This window comes from Oncorhynchus masou, chromosome 31 (assembly GCF_036934945.1).
Source record: "Oncorhynchus masou masou isolate Uvic2021 chromosome 31, UVic_Omas_1.1, whole genome shotgun sequence".
In the NCBI taxonomy this organism is placed as follows: domain Eukaryota; kingdom Metazoa; phylum Chordata; class Actinopteri; order Salmoniformes; family Salmonidae; genus Oncorhynchus; species Oncorhynchus masou.
The window spans coordinates 94034951-94044043 of record NC_088242.1 but is presented as its reverse complement, the minus strand read 5'-3'; positions in this window follow the sequence as shown (position 1 = coordinate 94044043).

The window sequence follows — 9093 nt, the reverse complement described above, 5'->3', positions numbered from 1 at the left end:
AACAAACTAGCTACTGACCAGAACATTAAACTAGCTACTGACCAGAACATTAAGCTAGCTACTGACCAGAACATTAAGCTAGCTACTGACCAGAACATTAAGCTAGCTACTGACCAGAACATTAAGGTAGCTGCTGACCAGAACATTAAGCTAGCTACTGACCAGAACATTAAGCAAGCTACTGACCAGAACATTAAGCTAGCTACTGACCAGAACATTAAGTTAGCTGCTGACCAGAAAATTAAGCTAGCTACTGACCAAAACATTAAACTAGCTACTGACCAGAACATTAAGCTAGCTACTGACCAGAACATTAAACTAGCTACTGACCAGAACATTAAGCCAGCTACTGACCAGAACATCAAATCAAATGTATTTATATAGCCCTTTTTACATCAGCTGATATCTCAAAGTATTGTACAGAAACCCAAGAGTGGCCTTTGAATGATTAGCTTGGTCAAAATACGTGCAATGTGAACTGAATAAGCTGAGCTGTGTCTTATTGGAAAAGCCATGATTCATATTTTGATATTCAATGATTTTCCCCTCGAGGGGCATTAAGGCCAGACTTTTGAATATTGAATGATCTCTGATTTTCATTCAGCTCGATTTAAGGCCTTGTGAGTTTTGAAAATGGATTTGATTTCACATGGAAGTTATGTAAAGATATTTTCTGAAGGAAAAGGGAATTATATTGACCATCTCAGTTAAAAACCGATGCCCTTGTCTAAAATAAATAAATATATATATATATTTATTTATTTTAGACAAGGGCATCGGTTTTTTATATATATATATATATATTATTTACATTTATTCTAAAGCTCCTGGAAAAAACAGGTGTGGATTATGAGAGAAATCCAACCCAGTGTCAGTAATCCACATTAATAATGTTTACATACTGCGTTACTTATTTCATATCTACAGTACATTCGGAAAGTATTCAGACCCCTTGACTTTTTCAACGTTTTGTTGCGTTACAGCCTTATTCTAAAATGGATTAAATTATTTCCTCCCCCCCTCAATCTACACACAATACCCCACAATGACAGCGAAATCATTTTTTTTAAACATTTTTGCAAATGTATTACAAATAGATCTGGGGAAGGGTGCTGACATTTTCTGCAGCATTGAAGGTCCCCAAGAAAACAGTGAACTCCATCATTCATGAATGGAAGAAGTTTGGAACTACCAAGAGTCTTCTTAGAGATGGCCGCCCAGCCAAACTGAGCAATCAGGGGAGAAGGGTCTTGGTCAGGGAGGTGACCCGATGGTCACTCTGACAGAGCTCCAGATTTCCTCTGTGAACTTTCCAGAAGCACAACCATCTGTGCAGAACTCTACCAATCAGGCCTTTATGGTAGAGTGGCCAGGTGGAAGCCACTCCTCAGTAAAAGGCACGACAGCCCGCTTGGAGTTTGCCAAAAGGCCCCTAAAGACTCTCAGACCATGATAAACATGATTCTTTGGTCTGATGTTACCAAGACTGAACTCTTTGGACTGAATGCCAAGCGTCACGTCTGTCGGAAACTTGGCACCATCCCTACGGTGAAGCATGGTGGTGGCAGAATCATGCTGTGAGGATGTTTTTCAGCGGCAGGGACTGGGAGACTAGTCAGGATCAAGAGAAAGATGAACAAAGCAAAGTCCTCCAGAGCTCTCACGACCTCAGACTGGGGCATAGGTTCACCTTCCAACAGGACAATGACCCTAAGCACACAGCCAAGACAGCGCAGGAGTGGCTTCGGGACAAGTCTCTGAATGTCCTTGAGTGGCCTAGCCAGAGCTTGAACACAATCTAAAAAAAAGGAGAGAGAGATGCCATCCTTTCAACTATTGCTGTACATATACTATTCCATAGATCTACTAAATATTCTATTCACATACTATCCCATACACAATCCAGACTCCGACATTGCTCATCCTAATATTTGTACATTTCTTTTACATTTTAGTCGATCTCTTATCCAGAATGACTTACAGGAGCAATTAGGGTTAAGTACCTTGCTCAAGGGCACTGACAGATTTCACCTAGTCAGCTCGGGGATTTGAAACAACAACCTTTTGGTTACTGGCCCAACCTCTTAACCGCTAGGCTACCACCCAGCCCACATTTGTGTGTATTATTGTGAATTGTTAGATATTATTGCCCTGTTAGAGCTAGAAACACAAGCATTTCACTACACCAACAATAACATCTGCTAAATATGTGTATGTGACCAATAAAATTTGATTTGATCTAGATTTTCAACAAAGTTGTGCATTTATGCCAGAGAGTGATTTTCAATTTTCAATGCACTTGAATTCTCAGATGACAAAATAACATTGCCAGTTTATGTACGAGTGTTTATTCAGGAGTATGGTTGGTTTAAAATAAGAAATGGCATTGGTCTATTGCTGGGAACATGTCGGTTGAACCTTTACCATTTGGACATTAGAGATTTAAGAGGGGAAGATTTTGGGACGGCTACCTAATTTTTTTTAAAGCGGTTGTAGTGTTCAATCTCACATTGTGCCAGGTATCCTGCTAATACTTGCCAATTACCTATGCCAGAAATAAAACTATACTGTCACATTGTATTTACACTACATTGCTCAGGAGACCTCACAAAAGTGTTGCTAAGGTGTGTGGAAATGTGCATATTAAATGAGCAGTCTTATGATTGAGCTCGCTCTGTTCTCTGAAGCATCCATAAATCGGTTAGTCAGTACTGCCTAGTGAACCATCACAGACCTGAACCGAGGAGACAGTTTCATAGAATTTGAGGGCCCTGCGTTACGGAGAAATCAATTATAGCACATAAGGTGCCTCAGAAGACGAGGCCTTACAGGATAGAATGCATTTAGGGTCACATAGTAGAACTCACAATCCATATGGCCATATGAGGGCAACACAATAGGTAACACACTTCAATCTCGGGGGAATGAGATCACTGAACCCAGTGTTCTGTGTTATCAAATCAAATCAAATTTTATTTGTCACATACACATGGTTAGCAGATGTTAATGCGAGTGTCACGAAATGCTTGTGCTTCTAGTTCCGACAATGCAGTAATAAATAACAAGTAATCTAACTAACAATTCCAAAACTACTGTCTTATACACACAAGTGTAAGGGGATAAAGAATATGTACATAATGATATATGAATGAGTGATGGTACAGAGCAGCATAGGCAAGATACAGTAGATGGTCTCGAGTACAGTATATACATATGAGATGAGTATGTAAACAAAGTGGCATAGTTAAAGTGGCTAGTGATACATGTATTACATAAAGATGCGGTAGATGATATAGAGTACAGTATATACGTATACATATGAGATGAATAATGTAGGGTATGTAAACATTATATTAGGTAGCATTGTTTAAAGTGGCTAGTGATATATTTTACATCATTTACCATCAATTCCCATTATTAAAGTGGCTGAAGTTGAGTCAGTGTGTTGGCAGCAGCCACTCAATGTTAGTGGTGGCTGTTTAACAGTCTGATGGCCTTGAGATAGAAGCTGTTTTTCAGTCTCTCGGTCCCAGCTTTGATGCACCTGTACTGACCTCGCATTCTGGATGATAGCGGGGTGAACAGGCAGTGGCTCGGGTGGTAGATGTCCTTGATGATCTTTATGGCCTTCCTGTAACATCGGGTGGTGTAGGTGTCCTGGAGGGCAGGTAGTTTGCCCCCGGTGATGCGTTGTGCGGACCTCACTACCCTCTGGAGAGCCTTACGGTTGTGGGCGGAGCAGTTGCCGTGCCAGGTGGTGATACAGCCCACCAGGATGCTCTCGATTGTGCATCTGTAGAAGTTTGTGAGTGCTTTTGGTGACAAGCCGAATTTCTTCAGCCTCCTGAGGTTGAAGAGGCGCTGCTGCGCCTTCTTCACAATGCTGTCTGTGTGGGTGGACCAATTCAGTTTGTCTGTGATATGTATGCCGAGGAACTTAAAACTTACTACCCTCTCCACTACTGTTCCCTCTTCTGTTTCCCGAAGTCCACAATCATCTCCTTAGTTTTGTTGACGTTGAGTGTGAGGTTATTTTCCTGACACCACACTCCGAGGGCCCTCACCTCCTCCCTGTAGGCCGTCTCGTCGTTGTTGGTAATCAAGCCTACCACTGATGTGTCGTCCGCAAACTTGATGATTGAATTGGAGGCGTGTGTGACCACGCAGTTGTGGGTGAACAGGGAGTACAGGAGAGGGCTCAGAACGCACCCTTGTGGGTCCCCAGTGTTGAGGATCAGCGGGGTGGAGATGTTGTTTCCTACCCTCACCACCTGGGGGTACAGATACAGATTAGGTCAAATGTTTTGATACACTTGCACTTGTGCAATGGAGCAGAATGCTCTGTTTTTCCTCCCTATTTAAAACTTGAATGTATTGTTGTTGTTTTTTACCTGTAGACCCTGCTGAGACTTTGCGCAGGTGAAATGAATTACACAGTAAACCAGAATCATTGCCTCCAAACAAATTCATCTGAATTTTAAATAATTTAGTCCAGGCCATTTAGATGTTGTTTATATTCTCAGTGCACATGAAATTGAAAGTGTTTACAACTTATTTCAGAATAAATAGTGAATCATCAAGGACGCCTATATATTTGATCGCATCTGAAGGTAATTTAATCCTCAGGAAAAAAATAATCTGTGATGTGAGAGAGACATTTAGCTGCTAAACACATTCACACTCATTCAAACTATTGCCTACAACCGGACAGAGGCAGTTTTGTTCCATTCCAAATTAGGACTATCACATGCATCAACATCAAAATGGCTCCATGACGTGACAAATGTCAATCAACTGTTTCTAAAAAGGATAATAGTTCCCCAGAAAATAAGCTACAGAAGCACATCATAACGATACTAAAAATGTATGCACACGACTTTAAATCGCATTGGATAAAAGTTTCTGCTAAATGGCATATGTTACTATGGAACATAATAACTATGGAACATAATAATATTTTAATTTGATTATAATGCATTATTATGATATTACAACCTTTGTTTAAACAATAATTGAAAGAACGAAATAATTAGGCTACATTGTTTTCTGTGTAAAAAGGGAAAGTGAGGCGATTGGTAAAGAATCATAAAACAGTAGACCTAATTGTGGTTCTGTGGTGGTGTGGGCGGGGCTTGGATTGAGATTCTTAGTCATGCATCAATCTCAGAATGAGTGCAAGAGATAGATGGGGAGGTAAATGGATACCAAACTGGAGGGTTGGGAAAAAAAATCATCATAGAATCAGTTTGACAGTGCTATGTGATGGTACTGCTCATCTGCATTGTAAATTCCCAATGAGAAACTCAAGGAGAGCGAGCTATGCATTTTGATTTAACACTGAGTACATGTCATTCTTTCCACCAAGGGAGATTAGCTCCTATTTTTTGAATTTGAAAATAAAACCGCTGCCTTCTGCCCTTAAGGGTAATTGCTATTCAGTGAGATCATGATCTGTTTTCTGAAATGCTATTTATGACTAGCTTGAGTTGTGTGCCAAAATTGTCAACCAAAATAAAAAGTGCTTTGAGTAGTTACTTGGCATTTGCAGTACATCCAACAGCAATTTGTCTAATTGTCTTAAACGTCCTGCTCTTTAAAAAAAGGAGCTTCCTTACGGCTCACCGTTACTCCTTCTCTGTCCGAGTCGTCTGACTTTCTAATTACACCAGGAAATAAAACGGCAGTGTGAAACGTGTTGTCGTCAGTCAGCAATTATGAAAAAGGCACAGAACGAGCTGGAGGATGACCTCGCTCATGATTGAGACAATGCTGAAATCATTGTCTATTTGAGAAACAAACGATATGGATGAAAGGATGTGTAATCCATTTGCGGAGAACAAATTTGATTTTTATTTGTAATCAGAAAGAGGTGCTAATGGTGTTTGCTCATGTGCAAATATTTTAACTATAGGATTGAACATTGTTACCATATTAGAGTGCAAAATATTAAATAATCTGAACAGAGCAAGAGCATTTCTTACATTGTCCTCCTTTAGATGCAGGTTCACTGCAGACTGAAAATAAATTCAGCCGAAAGCTATTGAGTGTAGGAAACAATCAATTCGAACGGTCAACGATAAGCAGAACTAATTTGTTCGAAAAGTAATCCAAGCAGTGTTCCAATCATGACAGAGGCATATGGAGACAACACAAAATAAATCAGAACTCAAGTATTCAAGTAGTAATCCAATAATGACAGTGGTGTATGGAGACAACACAAATCAAACAACAGGGATATAGAAAGATATATTCAGATTTAAGTTAGACATAAGATTTTTGTTTTTAGCTGAGAAAAACTGAAAGGATGCAACGCAGACCACATGACGCAACGCAGACCATATGACGCAACGCAGACCACATGACGCAACGCAGACCACATGACGCAACGCAGACCACATGACGCAACGCAGACCACATGACGCAACGCAGACCACATGACGCAACGCAGACCACATGACGCAACGCAGACCACATGACGCAACGCAGACCACATGACGCAATTTTCACAAGTATGCGGTACATCTTCACAACTCTTAATACAACCCTCAAAACCACATTGTCACAAAGACAGGCTGTATCAAAAACCTCAGCACATTTTCACTTGACAAAGAGCACAAAAAAATAAAAAACTGGACCAGTGTTTGTTGAGATCGTGAACAACAGAATGAAAATGTATGTTTGTAAAGTATAAACATATAGCATGACAGAGGCTGACTGTAATGCGCAATTATGATTAGAAAAAATATGATCTGATATTGACACGAACAGATATGTAACAAATGCATAATCCAAAATGAATTGCTTGGTATTTTTGCTATGGGGGGGGGGGGGGTCTCTTCTGCGTCGCTAATATTCCATTGTCTAATAGATTACTGTAATACATTTAATTTGCGTTAAATAAAACACTTGTATCCAAAGTGCATTCAACCCTGACAATGGATTGGCCATGCCAAAATATTTGTTTTTCCCCCAGGTGCATGAACATTCACTGCTACGGTATGTGGATGAGAACCTCTGGCCAAATGCTAAACAGGCTTGATGCAAACTAGAACTTCCGAAACGTTCTATTTCATTCATTAATTTCATTTGATTACAGTGTTGTAATTATATCTGGAAAAAAATACATTATTTTCTTTGCATCAACGATTGTGGAAGACGTCTTCAATGATCACACCTGGGATAGAAATGATGGAAATGTGATTCAGTCAATTTTGACAGGTAGTGCAAAGGGTATAGCCTAATCTGAAAACAATGCAATGTACTATAATATACAGTACTTTGGCATATCACTTTCAGCCAATCAAAAGGGCAATTTTGAAACATGTATCTTGCATTTTTTTGCTATTGGATTGTGTTTTGTTGATTAAACCAAAATGTCCTCATTATATTTCACAGTTAACTTGTATTTTTGATCAAATGGTTGTGTGGTGAAAAGATGTCTCCAAAGAAAAGAAATGCACAATGAAAAGTTTTGAATGTAAGACGCAACATTACAAGAGAAACTGTAATAAGCTTAGAAACCACGAGGGTCACAATACATTAGTCTGTCATATACAGATGCTACATACGCTTCCATTCTAATTAGTATGCAGCTGGTTCTCTTCAGACGAGTGGTAGCTCCACACACACACACCACTGTGTTCTTGGGTACTTTCAATGCTGCAGACATTTTTTTGGTACCTTTCCCCAGACCTGTGCCTCAACACAATCCTGTCTCGGAGCTCCACAGACAATTCCTTCGATCTCATGGCTTGGTTTTTGCTCTGACATGACCTGTCAACTGTGGGACCTTATATAGACAGGTGTGTGCCTTTCCAAATCATGTCCAATCAATTGAATTTACCAGTGGTGGACTCCAATCAAAGTTGTAGAAACATCTCCAAGATGATCAATGGAAACAGGATATTATTATTTTATTTTTTTTACCTTTATTTAACTCGGCAAGTCAGTTAGGAAACAAATTCTTATTTTCAATGACGGCCTAGGAACAGTGGGTTAACTGCCTGTTCAGGGGCAGAACGACAGATCAGGGCAGTTTCTTGCCCTGATTCTGGATGGCCAGACAGCTAGCAACAATGACAAGAAACTGCCCTGATTCTGGATGGCCAGACAGCTAGCAACAATGACAAGAAACTGCCCTGATTCTGGATGGCCAGACAGCTAGCAACAATGACAAGAAAACTGGATGCCCTGATTCTGGATGGCCAGACAGCTAGCAACAATGACAAGAAACTGCCCTGATTCTGGATGGCCAGACAGCTAGCAACAATGACAAGAAACTGCCCTGATTCTGGATGGCCAGACAGCTAGCAACAATGACAAGAAACTGCCCTGATTCTGGATGGCCAGACAGCTAGCAACAATGACAAGACAAGAACCTGCCCTGATTCTGGATGGCCAGACAGCTAGCAACAATGACAAGAAACTGCCCTGATTCTGGATGGCCAGACAGCTAGCAACAATGACAAGAAAATTCTGACAGACAGAACAAGAACCTGCCCTGATTCTGGATGGCCAGACAGCTCGCAACAATGACAAGAACCTGTCCTGATTCTGGATGGCCAGACAGCTAGCAACAATGACAAGAACCTGCCCTGATTCTGGATGGCCAGACAGCTCGCAACAATGACAAGAAACTGTCCTGATTCTGGATGGCCAGACAGCTCGCAACAATGACAAGAACCTGCCCTGATTCTGGATGGCCAGACAGCTAGCAACAATGACAAGAACCTGCCCTGATTCTGGATGGCCAGACAGCTAGCAACAATGACAAGAACCTGCCCTGATTCTGGATGGCCAGACAGCTAGCAACAATGACAAGAAACTGCCCTGATTCTGGATGGCCAGACAGCTAGCAACAATGACAAGACACTGCCCAATGGGGATTCAGCTAGTTACATCTTGTTCTTGATCGCATGTTTTGAGGTGTTTTGACTGATGTCACATCTATGCTAATATGGCTAAAATTCCATGTACTTGAGAGACAAGTGCTCATTGTACAAATGTATTTGTTTTCAATAAGAATTGGAGACAAACTATAGTTAATATGTTGTCAACAATCTAACCCAACCCCTTCCGTTTTGCCCCATAGTT